Genomic DNA, 13,596 nt, shown 5'->3' with positions numbered 1-13,596 from the left:
ACTGCATTCTTTTGATAGAAATGATTTAAACCAATCATTGGCTATGCCTATAATCCCAAACTTATATAATTTCTCAATTAGTATTTTATGGTTAACACAGTCAAAGGCTTTTGAAAGCTGACAGAAAATATTTACAGTATTTAATTTTGAATCCATTGAATGTAAAATGTTAGAAATAAATTCATAAAGTGCAGTTTCTGTAGACTTATTTTCTATGAATCCATGCTGACTAGACGTAATTATATTAAATTTTGTAAGCAAGTCTTTCAATCCTTTATGCATTAGTCCTCCTAGGATTTTATCTAACCATGATAATAGAGATATTGGTCTATAATTATCAATACTTGAGGTGTTACCCTTTTTATAAATAGGCATAACTCTTGATAATTTAAGCTTATCTGTGAAAACTCCAGCTCTAAAAGATTCATTACATAAAAAGGTAAGCACTTTTAAGATATTGGGGGAACATTTTTTAATTATAGCATCTGGTATCCCATCATAACCTGCACTTTTCTTCCTCATGCGGGCATTTATGAGAGAATCAAGTTCGTGTTCAGTTACGGGATATATGAACATAGAGTGATTATTAGTTTTATTTTCTTGATATCTATTTTTATGTGCAGGGAGTTTTTGGATTCATTCATCAATTTGATTTATAAAGAAGGAATTGAAGTTTTCGGCTATTTTTTTTTTGGGTTGAGTTATTTCTTCATTTGCCACTAGTATTTTATTAATTGCAGGTTTATCATATATCGTTCCAGATTCTTGTTTAATAATATTCCACATAGCTCTACTTTTATTATTTGAAGTTGCAATTAATTTATCATATTCATATTTATTTGCAGCAGCAATTACCTGTTTGTAAGTTTTCTTATAGGATCTAAAATACTCTTTAAAATAAGGGTCGGCATTTACTTTACTAAGCCTATACAACATTTTTTTTTCTTTTCACATGATATTCTAATTCCTTGCGTTATCCATTTTTAATTGGAGATTGTATTTCTATATGGTTTGGCAGGAAAGGCTCATTCAAAGTTGTGCTGGAATATATTTATGAAGGCATTAAATATGTCATTGACAGACTGAGCTCTGTACACATCTTCCCACGTTTCAGATTTTAAGTTAAAATAATTAATATATTCTATACTAAATTTCTTTTATTGGTATATATAGCATCCTTATTGATTTTATTTTTGTGAGTTTTTAAGTTAAGATTATTAATTTCAAGTTTCTGATACGAATGGTCAGACAGTCCAGCTTCACCTATACTTGATACAAGGGTCACTATTTATATTTTGAGCCTTGGCAACACTGATTGAAGTTAGGCGCGATTTGACGTTTGCACGGAATCGTCTGGCATTATTGACCATAACGTACTTCAAATGTTTTGTCAATAGCTTCATTTGTGTTATGTTGCCTTGGAGATTGTGCGACAACAATAAAATGGAATTAACTCGTAAACATTTTCGTGTGATGATTTTTTACGATTTTCGACGTGGATTATCAAGACAAGAGTGCATCGATCAACTTACTTCCACATTTGGCGATGAAGTCCCATCCTTTGCCACTGTGAAATGCTGGTATAACAAATTTAATCGTGGCCGCCATTCGCTCACCGACGAGATTCGCGAAGGTCGTCCAAAATCAGTTGTTGTTCAAGAAAACATTGATGCTGTGCAAAACCTAATACAGCAAGATCGTCATGTGACATACTGTGAGATTGAGGCAACCATAGGCATTAGTTCCACCAGCATATATAAAATATTACATGATCATTTAGCTGTGAGAAAGGCATGTTCTCGTTGGATCCCACACAATTTGACAAAAACTCAAAAAGACGCTCGCGTCAATTGGTGCAAACAAATGCTCAATAAATACAATTGTGGTGCTTCAAAAGACGTATATAAGATTGTAACAGGTGACGAATCATGGATAAATGCATATGAGCCGGAACGTAAACAGCAGTCGACTGTATGGGTGTTTCAAGATGAACCCAATCCAACAAAAGTTGTTCGCGCTCGAAGCACATCGAAACAAATGGTCGCCTGTTTTTTCGGGAAAACTGGTCATGTGGCAACTGTGCCTTTAGAGGAATGTAGAACGGGCAACTCTGAATGGTACACAACAATTTGTTTGCCAGAGGTCTTCGGTCAAATACAGAAAACAAACAAACGCCGTCGGATCATTCTTCATCAAGACAATGCCAGCTGTCACACATCTAGTCTAACAACAGAGTTTATGAACAGTCAAAAAATCGAATTGATGGGTCATCCGCTGTACAGACTTGATTTGGCACCCAATGACTTCTTGTTCCTGAATGTCAAGAATAAATTGCGTGGACAACGATTTTCGTCGGCGGAAGATGCCGTTGATGCGTTCAAAAACCATATTATGGGGGTGTCTCAAGAAGATTGGAAAAACTGCTTTGACAAATGGTTCGAACGAATGCAAAAGTGTATTGACCATAAAGGAGAATACTTCAAAAAACAATAAAGCAGTTTTCAATGCCAAATTCCTGTTTTTTTCATTGTTAGGCTCAAAATATAAATAGTGACCCTCGTATGCAATCACTTTTAGTAATATTAGTGATTATTTGATCTATACATGTTTGAAAAGTAATTGTAATCGTTGGTTTGTCAATTATAGCATTTAAATTGAATTGTTTTAATAAGTTATTCATTTTTTTTAGTATGGGTATGCTTAACTAAAAAATCAATATTTAAATTTCCACATATAATTAATTTATGATTCTTTTTTGTCAGATAATCCATGACTTTTATAAAATTATGAAAAAAGACATTAATATTGCTGTCAGGAGTTCTATAATCTATGACTGATACATTTTTAAAATGCTTACAGATGGTCTTGTAATTCTCATTTACTCAACTTATTCCATAATTAACTACAGAACATTCAGGTAAATATAATCTGTATGGTAAGTTGACCACTACTATATTTGTGTTGGTTAGCTTTGCCAGATTTTTTTTGGAGAGTTTTTGTAGCATCATCTCCTAAATTCTTTGAGACATCATTGCTCCCCCCAATTATCACTGTAAAGTCATTCGGGTTCATTCTTCTACTTGATTGGTCAATGTTTTCATAACCTGATTTAGGTTTGTCCCTGATTTTACCATTCCAGTCACATGCATGTCCTTTAGATTGTCCTTGATTATACCTGCTAAGTTTTTTCCATGACCATCACTAATTAGGTTCACTTTACCACTAGACTTTTTGCCATTCACTGCACATCTAGACCGTGATGAAGGATTTTTAGATATCCTATTTATCAAAGGCACATGATCAGTTTTTGAAATATCTAATTTATTTTCTTCCACTTCCAAGAGATCAAAGAGGTTATTTGAAGTTAGGTCCTTTTTTGTTTCTAGTTTCTTGTGTCAATTTGCCCTCCCTTGAACAACTTTGCTCCAAGTAAACTCATTTGCGTTATTACTTTCGTTTACGTGTCCAATGTCCTCATGGTTTAATAGCTTGATTTTGAGTTTATTATTTTCAGCCTTCATATTTTCCAAATCTTCTGTTAAAAGTTCCACTATTTTCTTGAGATTGACTATTTCATCTTTAATCTTAGATGGAGGAATTTGATTTACATTAAGGCCACCTGTTGGATCCGAAATATATAGGTCTGATTCAGTCACCAAAATGGCGGTACACTTTTCACAAATCCAATCATTCATTGGAATGTTGTCTTCATTAATATCACAACACTTGTCAAAGTGATACCATGAATCACAATCACAAAATATATGCCATTCTTAACTACTTTCAGACATTTATAACATTTGAAATCATTTACAAATTTAACTTGTTTACGGAGCGATTCTGCTGCACCACTCTGCCATGTGTAAATGGCATCTTGCGTAAAAGTGGAAAATAATGTTTGCCCCACTAACTTACCATTCACGGTAAGGTTAGGCAAGCATAGTTAAAATTAAGGGTGATCGTAAACATAGGGTAACAGTTCCGTATATCGGCGACACATTAAAATTGAATATTTTGTGTTTCGCATGGTTCGTACTTACCAATTGTGTATTGTGGAACATAGTTCAAGGTGCCATTATGCTTTTTACACAAAAACAAACCAATTTTCACATAGAGAGTAGTTTTTGTTATTCCTTTTCTCGCTTCCTTAACACACAATATGGCAGACACATCTTGACTACTGTAAAGGATATGTAGTGTTTCCAACCTTCTTCACCGAAAAATAGCTACTATCTTGTTTGTCACGAGTGCAAATTGTACATTATGCACGGGTAGCTGACAGATAAACCCACGAACCATTTAAAATAAGGTTAGGTTAGGTTTGGTTAGGCAAGCAAAGTTAAAAAAAGGGGGGGATGGAAACATTGACAGGGAGTTACGTCATCAAACGTATGCAGCATTGAGTTCACGTAGCGAAAGCAATGGCACTTGTGAGTCGGTGAGATATTTCTCTTCAAAAATACATGATTTCTCGGTCAAATAGATTCCACGATGAAAGAAAATATTTCCACAAACGTTTGAAACCTTAGAGAAATTCATTTCCGTAAGTGGTTTCTTCTGTAAAAATTAAGAAATGTGTCTCCGATATACGGAACTGTTACCCGAACAAACAAGAATTACTCGATATGTCGAAAATTGAGATTATTTGCGTGAAAACAACGAAATGGCACCTTCAAGAATCCTTAGGAACGCAGAATACGTATGTACCAATGTGAAAAAGAAGAAAAGATAAAACTGTTAAAGCCGTGAATCGTCTGTAACTCATTTATTCTGTAATTGTTTACATTCGTACTTACTTATTCTGCAAGGGATTTCTCTTTTTTTAACGAAATTACTATCTATTGTCGAAATATCGAGTAATTATTGTTTCTTCTTTTCTTGCTTCCTGAACATGCAAAATGGCGGGCAAATCTTGACTAGCGTTGTGTTTCAAACGGCAAAGCAGTGTTTCAACCTTATTAACAGAAACATTTTCGCATAGCCCCGAAAATCATTCCTGCACAGCCCCAAAAACCATTCATGCATAGCCCCAAAAACCATTCTGGATCTTATAACCATCCACGAATAGCCCCAAAAACCATTCACGATAGCCCCACGCACCATCATGGTAAGGTTAGGTTAGGTTGGGCAATATAGTGAAAAACCTGTGTGTTTGGAAACACTTACCGGGGATTACGTCATCAGATGCTTGCAACATCCGGTTCAAGCAACAGCTTTCGTGCATCGGACGGACATTATTATAGAAAAATACATGAATTAGCGGCCAAAAAAATTGAAACACTTCTACGACCTTCCGAAAATACAGAAACTCAATTCCGTAAGTGGTAAAAATTTACTATCCTTCGGACACCTCTAATTTTTTCGTTTCGTCAATTTTTGACATTTGTACTTACGTATCTGCTTCGCGGAACATTCCTGAAGGTGTATCAACGTTGTTTTGATGAAATTAATTGCAATTTTTCACATTACTAGTACGTCTTTCTGATAGCCCTTTTCGCTTGCCTGAGACGAACTAACCTAACCACGTGCCAATGGTTCGTGGGGCTAGCGCCAATGGTTCGCAATTATTTCCTATTTCTAGATCCTGATACTAACACGACACCAAATTTTAACTATGTTTCCTAACCTAACCACGTGCCAATGGTTCATGGGGCTAGCGCCAATGGTTCGCATTATTTCCAATTTCTAGATCCTGATACTAACACGACACCAAATTTTAACTATGTTTCCTAACCTAACAGTACTAATCTATCAACGCGCCAATGGTTCGTGGGGCTAGCTATTCTCCGTCGGAGAATTAATTTTCAACAAACAACATGAGTTTCAGCTATGAAACATTCCCACATCACACAAAACACCTTCCCGATGTTCGACAATGCTACAGGCACTTATTACGGTAAGTAGTTTCTTCTGTAAAAATAAATAAATGTGTACGAAGGATAGTAAACAAGTGCCCCGTTGTTGATGTTCGGATGTAGTTTTGATCCATTTTAATGCAAATGCATGTTGTTTTCTACGAAAATCTATTTCCGACGCGCTATTGCTCCTGCGGTACTACTTTACTATACCTGAGACACCTGGGAATCATTTCTTTCGCACTTTTTTACATTGCTAACGTACTATTCTGCATTCCGGAACACTTATTTAGGTGAAATAATGAATTTCTAACAAAAATAATGTCTATTTCTTACATTAACGAGTACTTACTGTTGTTCCTTATTTCCCACAAACCATCCACGGGTAGCCCCAAAAGCCATTGACGTTAGCCCAAAAATTCACGATAGCCCCACGACCCATCACGGGGATGAGGTATGCTTACTAGGTTAGGTCTGTTATGTTAGGTGGTAAATTTCTCGTATCGGACAAACAGATTTCTTCAAATTTACAGGAGAAATTACTTACCGAATGCAGTTTCTTTAGACTTGTGGAAGTTCGGGGAAGTGCTTTCTCGCATCGTTCATTGAATTTTGCCGGTAAATCATCCATTTTTCGATATAAATGTGTGACCGATGCACGAAAGCTCTTGCATCCATTTACTTCCAGGTGGATGTAGCCTGTGTGTGATGACGTAATCCCGGTCAGTGTTTCCAAACACGTGTTTTTGTAACTGAAAAAGGTACATTTCCGCAAATGGTTTGTGGGGTTATGTGTCAATGGTTTGTGGGGCTATGTGTCAATGGTTTGTGGGGCTATGCGTCAATGGTTCGTGGGGCTATGCGAGAATGGTGTGTGGGGCTATGCATATTTTTTTCGAAACCAATTTTTAACTATTGTAACCTATAGTTACCCTACCTAACCTAACCTTACCGGAAATGGTTCGTGGGGCTATGTATGAATGGTTCGTGGGCCTATGCGTGAATGGTTTGTGGGGCTACGTAGGTATTTTTGGGTGCAGTGGGGTGGAAACACTGCATGCCGAGTACGGTAGTGAAACTGTGACCGCCATTTTGCGTGTTACCGAAGGCAAAAAGAAACGAAGAAAACTTACTTGATATGTCGCAAATAGAGCTTATTGACGTGAAATAAGCGAAATGCCACTTTCAGCAATGTTTCTCAATGCAGAATAAGTAAGTACGAATATTCAAATTAAATGAACTAGCAAATTTCAGCCGTTTGTCCGATACGAGAAATTTACCGGTTAGGTTCCATTAGCACTCCTTTCGTTCAATTTAGCATATACGGAGAACATCGGTTTGTAGCAGGAGCGGTAAAATTTTCGTATCCCCAAAACGTATTTCTTCAATTTTACAGGATAAAGTACTTACCGAAATGGGTTTATTTATACTTTAGGAAGGTCTTGGAAGTTTGCTTTCACCTCGTTGAAATTTTTTTGCCGATAAATCATGTAATTTTCGACATTAATGTCACTCCGATGCACGAAAGCTGTTCCCTTGATGTCCGTCTACTACGTGAACCAAATATTTGCGAGCGTTTCATGACGTAACAACCGGTCAGTGTTTCCAAATGCGCGGTTTTGTAACTGTGTAACAGTTCTAGAACGTAAATAAACGTGAGTTACTGTTCATCATTTCTGATTACGAACTTGCGACAACATGACGTGCACAGGATCAGTGGCGTGCTCAATGTGAGGTTGATGGGGGTTATAACCCCCCCCCGTTTTGCCCAGTATCTCTAAGGCTATTTATGAATGGTTCGTGGGGCTATTTATGAATGGTTCGTGGGGCTATTTATGAATGGTTTGTGGAGCTACCCGTGAATGGTTCGTGGGGCTATTTATGAATGGTTTGTGGAGCTACCCGTGAATGGTTCGTGGGGCTATTTATGAATGGTTCGTGGGGCTATCCGTCAATGGTTCGTGGGCCTATTTATGAATGGTTTGTGGGGCTATCCGTCAATGGTTCATGGGGCTATATATGAATGGTTCGTGGGGCTATACGTGAATGGTTCGTGGGGCTATACGTGAATGGTTCGTGGGGCTATCCGTGAATGGTTCGTGGGGCTATCCGTGAATGGTTCGTAAAAAATTTCTAATTTTGAAAAACAAATTTAACTATCTTTCCTAACCTAACCTTGCCGTGCATGGTTCGTGGGGCTATTTATGAATGGTTCGTGGGGCTATCCGTGAATGGTTCGTGGGGCTATCCGTGAATGGTTTGTGGGGCTATCCGTGAATGGTTCGTGGGGATATTTCTGAATGGTTTGTGGGGCTATCCGTGAATGGTTCGTGGGGCTATCCATGAATGGTTCGTGGGGCTATCCATGAATGGTTCGTGGGGCTATCCGTGAATGGTTTGTGGGGTTATCCGTGAATGGTTCGTGGGGTTTTCGAACCCGAAAAAAAAAAAAATTGAAAAACAAATTCAGCTATGTTTCCTAACCTAACCTTGCCGTGCATGGTTCGTGGGGCTAATATTTATGAATGGTTCGTGGGTCTATCCGTGCATGGTTCGTGGAGTTTTCGAACCTGGAATAAAATACAAAATCAGTAACACGAAAGTAGGTATTTTTCTATGAAGGAGGTTGCAACACTGCATAACCACTGATCATGGACTACGCTAGTCAAGATTTCTCCGCCATATCGTGTGCAACGCAAGCGAAAGCGAACAAAATAAAAATACTCGATATTTCGAAAATTGAGATTATTTGCGTGCAAAAAACGAAACGCGAAATAGAAGAATCTTTACGAATGCAGAATATGTAAGTATCAATGTGAAAAATACGAAAATAAGGGAATTAGAGACGTTTGGTGGTTACCGAAATTTTAATTCGTAATGTACTGAAACTTACGTATTTTACCTTGCATATATTTAAAATCAGAAATAAGAAGAAAACATTAAGTCATTGTAATTTTACAGTAAACTGCAGAAAATCAAGGCCCATACAAGATATCAAAAACGCCGGTAGAATGTCATTTTGGGATATCGACACATGTACTAATAAACTACAACCGATAAACTCGTGTATCAAAAGCTTCACCCATCCAGAGCACAGTTCTTATATGATGGCATTATTTTTGTTTCACAACTCGCATTAATGGGAAATCTGCAATTTCTTACAGCAACCACATGAACAAACATTACCAAAAAAGCTTCACTAACGTAATGAACTTTGAATAATATATTGTATGTATGGTTCGTGATTAATGCATAAACACACCTTCTACACATTAGACAAACCAAAACATAATTTATCTTCTCCCTTTCACCCTCAACAAGCACATAACGTCAAAATTAACAGCGAACTGCCATACACACACTTGCCTATCGTTTCGTTGCAGTCAAAACCAGCCCTGGCCCAAAACCATGGTAACGGTTGAAGTTTTTGCGTGCGATGACGTGTGACCGGCCAAGTGAATGCATCACTTCAATGTGAAGTCACGTGAAATGACAAAACGACAGTGTTGCAGTATGCAGATATTAAACACCAGAAGAAGAACAATGTCTAGATGATGATGTGTACTACAAGCTATGAAAAAGGAGATGCGATAACCACTTACGCCGTCAAACGGTAGGGCGGGAACTTTACGTCACATACCATGAAGAAGTAATAGGATCTGAGCTGATTATGTCCTTTGCGATTAGTCCACTCAGAATTAGTTCACTTCATCAAATGATTTACTAAATCTCATCAATTTACATTGTCGAATTCACTATTTGAGTTGTTTTTTTTTGGTTTAGGTACAACATCTTCACCGAAGATAAAATTATGCTCATTTCTTTGTTTTCCTTGACCCTGGATGTACAGGGTCAAGGAAGTCAGTAATAAGGTGCGTTATATACAGTGTACGTACAACTATAGATTGAATTGTATCTTCTCCAAATATGATGTATAAAGAAACAAACTGCCGGAAAACTAAGTGAGGTGAGTGTACAATTTTATATTGCTATTATAGTGGAACCACAAGCAAAGAAACCTGCGCAGACTCGCGACTCCTGTGCACCGTACTCCAGTGTGGAGGGAAGGGGAAGAGTGGAGCATGCTCTCTTATAGTCCGAGTTGAACGGAAGAGGAGGAAGGTTCTTTTTCTTGTGGTCGCTCTTGTAAGTAAGGGGAGCTGTGATTGGCCATTCATCTATTTTATCACTTCTTCATCATCTCAATTGACTTAAATGGCCGGAAGAGCAAAGTAAATTTATCAAATATAAATACAAACACGTAGCGTTTAATAAATAACCAAAATGGAATGAAAAGTTAGCAGTTTGTATTTTTATTGCTTTATGTGAATATGTAGGGAAAAAGCGAGAGAGAATTGTACACCAATAGCAAAGAAATGGTAGGCGAAGTATTTACCAGGATTATACTCCCTACATTCCTGCTCATAATAAGGAGTCGAAGGTATCTTGCTTAAGGATCTTTCTTCGATGTAAACCTAAAAGTTGACTTTTCAGGTTACGTACATAATCTTCTGGGCAGAAATGCGCACTGCAGATTCTAGCATTAGCATGATTCACGTTAGCGTTTCCACACGAATCCAAAGCTCGGTGACCGAAGAATCCTTTTGAAAAACGTATATAACGTATATATTATGTTCAACGTACTTGAAAGATGTATCTTGTGCTGAACTAAAATAAATAATAATAACATGTGGTGTGCGGTATCTCGGAAAGTCGGGACCGGGATAGGAAAGAAAAATTCCGTCCCTATCACGACTTCAGCAAATGACTTCCCTAAATTTCTGGATCCCGAGCAGTCGGGAAATACCGAATGGTCATTTTAAAACGGTATTAATTCTTGACGTTTTCTACATTGCAAGTGTCTGGAACTTATCGGAAATTGTTAGTTTTCATTCCAGAAATGCAAAGAAAATCACTTAAGGTGAAAATGAGAATTTGAGATTTCCGACTAGTCGAGAAATTGCGAATATTTCCCGTCCCGAATGTCGGGATTTAGAAAAAAATCCCGTTCCGATCAAAAATATTCTGTCCGCATAACAATAAATACCTATCTATATTTATTTTCAATTTGTCTGAAGCCACAAAATGTAAATGGGTGGAAATGCTCATTTTACTCGATTTCGTGTGTTCAGTTTCTGGCATGGTTTCCTATCTGCATAGTGCAACACTAGCGCATAGATTTGGAATTCATATCATGGATAAATTCACCTCTTACCGTCGTTTCGTCATTACGAGTAAACAACGGATTGGCCCAACCTATACTTCTAATAACCTTGGTCAAAACGTCCCTTCCGTGGCCAAGGCTGTAAATGCAATCACGATGTCTAAAGAGGGAAAGACGGAGCATAACCAATGCAGTTCAACATTCGCAAAGAGTTGCAACAGAGTCCCAGAATCGTAACTGACATCATGCTCAAACGTTGGTATTCGAGCAATGTTGATCACTGAGCGTATTCTGTGTTGAGATTCGCTGACAAACGCTGTTGCGCCGGATCGGCCATCTTTAATCCGATTCCTGATCCCGAAAAGTCAGCACTGGCACTGGTCATCCCGTACAAAACTCGACTTTCGAAAATTACAAAATGACATATTTTAAGATTGTTAATTCCTTATTCTTGCCGCACTATAAATGTATGTGATATATTGTAAATGTCCGTTTCTGTTTTTAAAAAATGTAAAAATAGTCACATGAAGAGGAAATAGCCTAGCATAAAGTTTTCTTTCCAGACATGTCCTCGTGCATTATTGTATTTATTTCTGGTGAAAAAAGTGTGTAAACCGTTTCAGAACTTATTTTTAAATCGGCAACGACGTCGATGGATTCATTCTGTGAAAAGAGCGCCAAACAGCTGCAGCTACTATCCCACTTTGCTGGAGTCAAGTAGAAAGTGTGTAAACAGCTACTCGCCATAGAAGGGTCGAGTCGAGCAGACGGGCCAGTAACTCTCCCGCTCACTCGACCAATGTAAACCAGCCTTTAGAGAATTTCTCTTCCGAAAGCACTAGGCCTACTTCGTGTCAAAAGATTCCCAATAGTCTGGAAATAGCGATTATTTTCCCCTCCGAATGATAGGCCAAAATATTTACTTTCAGCACGTGGAAAATTCGTCTTTGATATGTGCGAAGATTTCCGACAATGTAAAAATCTCCCATTCTAAAAACTAATCCCCCCATGTGTTGATTTCTTCACCTCTGAAAAAGACGCTGTAATTTCAATACACTTCGATTTACTAGTGTAAACACTTGCCACTTCAAACTAATCTTTCACCTCGCGTCTTCCGGATTAGGGATGGCCAGATCCGGATCCGGTTGGTTCCGGATCCTAAAATTTTTCGGATCCGGATCCAGAACTTTCGGATCCGGATCCAGAATTTTCGAATCCGGATCCAGAACGTTCGGATCCGGATCTAGAACTTCCGAATCCGGATCCGGAATTTTCGGATCCGGATCCGTTTTGCCATCCCACATGCGCTTCTTTGGAAAGTAAGAATGTGCTTATAACATATTGTTACCTGCTAATATACATATATATATATAATATACATACACACACATATATATATAGTGTGTGTGTGCGCGTGCGCGATTTGTAATTAATTAATACACTTACAAATGAGGTCTAAGTCTCCCCCTCCGATTTCCATGAAACTTGCAGGGCCCAAATGAAGAAACACGTGTTTTTTTTTTTTGTTTCGGCAAAAATTTGTTCTAGGGGGCAAACACCTCTCATGAAAATCGGAGGGGGACACAGGGGTCAGATCCTTACTTCAATTTGTCCTCATCTTGACATTTGAGGGGATTTTGCCCCCTAAAACAGTTTTTAGCTGAAACAAAAAAACACGTAATTCTTCCTTTGGGCCTCTCTATACACCTGCCACGTTTCATGGAAATCGGAGGGGGATACTTAGATAACCTCCCTTGTTAGTCTTACACTTTGTAATTATTTAACACTGCATATATTATAATGTTTTATTTTAATTTGTAGAACTGTAACTGTAGAACAATTGTATAATTTTTGTATAACATTTCTATCTTGTTATGTGTTAAAGGTTTCATCCTGGAATGGAATGTCTCACATTTATGTGTGTTTTCATTTCCAATACATTCGAATGAATACATATTCGTTTCAGTGGCATTTACAAAGTCACCTCTCACCTCTGACATATGTGCACGAGAGTATTAGCCGATGCGTAGCAAAGTATTTTAGGAACAACACTTGAAAAAATTCTTGTAGGACTAACGAAAAATTTCTTTGTAATCGAAGATCATAATACCTTTTAAGGTGTGGTAATATTATAATGGGATTGAGATACGAAACTCTCGGATCCGGATTTTCGGATTCGGATCCAGATCCGGAAATATCGGATCCGGATCCAGATCAGGAACTTTCGGATCCGGATCCAGATCCGAAACTTTCAGACCCGGATCCGGATCCAGATCCGGAACTTTCGGATCCGGATCCAGATCCGAAACTTTCAGACCCGGATCCGGATCTGGAATTTTCGGATCCGGATCCGTTTGGCCATCCCTATTCCGGATCGCGAAGAGTCGGAAAATTATTTCCGGAACTGGGGATCGGAACGGGTACCCAACCCACTTTTCCGCACACTCCTACTACGTAGACCCTACCCTATTATGTTTCATATTAATTTCTTACTTTGTTTCCAATTCACGAGAGACGAGACTGTTCTCAACGGAGTTGTGAAGTATGAAATGTGATTATAGATGGAAACCGCTGGAA

The 13,596-nt window shown here is 38.1% G+C and overlaps 1 protein-coding gene across 2 annotated transcripts in view; it reads right to left on the bottom strand.

Annotated features, from left to right (window-relative positions):
* Positions 1-9,242, bottom strand: part of Ge-1 (Enhancer of mRNA-decapping protein 4 homolog Ge-1) — an 87,329-nt gene extending 78,087 nt beyond the window's left edge. For both annotated transcript variants that reach the window (XM_083139014.1, XM_083139016.1), the window contains exon 1: positions 9,118-9,242. The gene's annotated coding sequence lies outside the window, so the exon portion shown is untranslated. The remainder of the gene's footprint in view (positions 1-9,117) is intronic.
* Between the last annotated feature and the right edge of the window lie 4,354 nt (positions 9,243-13,596).

Source organism: Lepisma saccharinum, chromosome 17, assembly GCF_977018435.1.
Source record: "Lepisma saccharinum chromosome 17, izLepSacc3.1, whole genome shotgun sequence".
NCBI classification, from domain to species: domain Eukaryota; kingdom Metazoa; phylum Arthropoda; class Insecta; order Zygentoma; family Lepismatidae; genus Lepisma; species Lepisma saccharinum.
The sequence above is the reverse complement of the archived record's forward strand: the minus strand, read 5'-3'. Positions and strand labels throughout refer to the sequence as shown.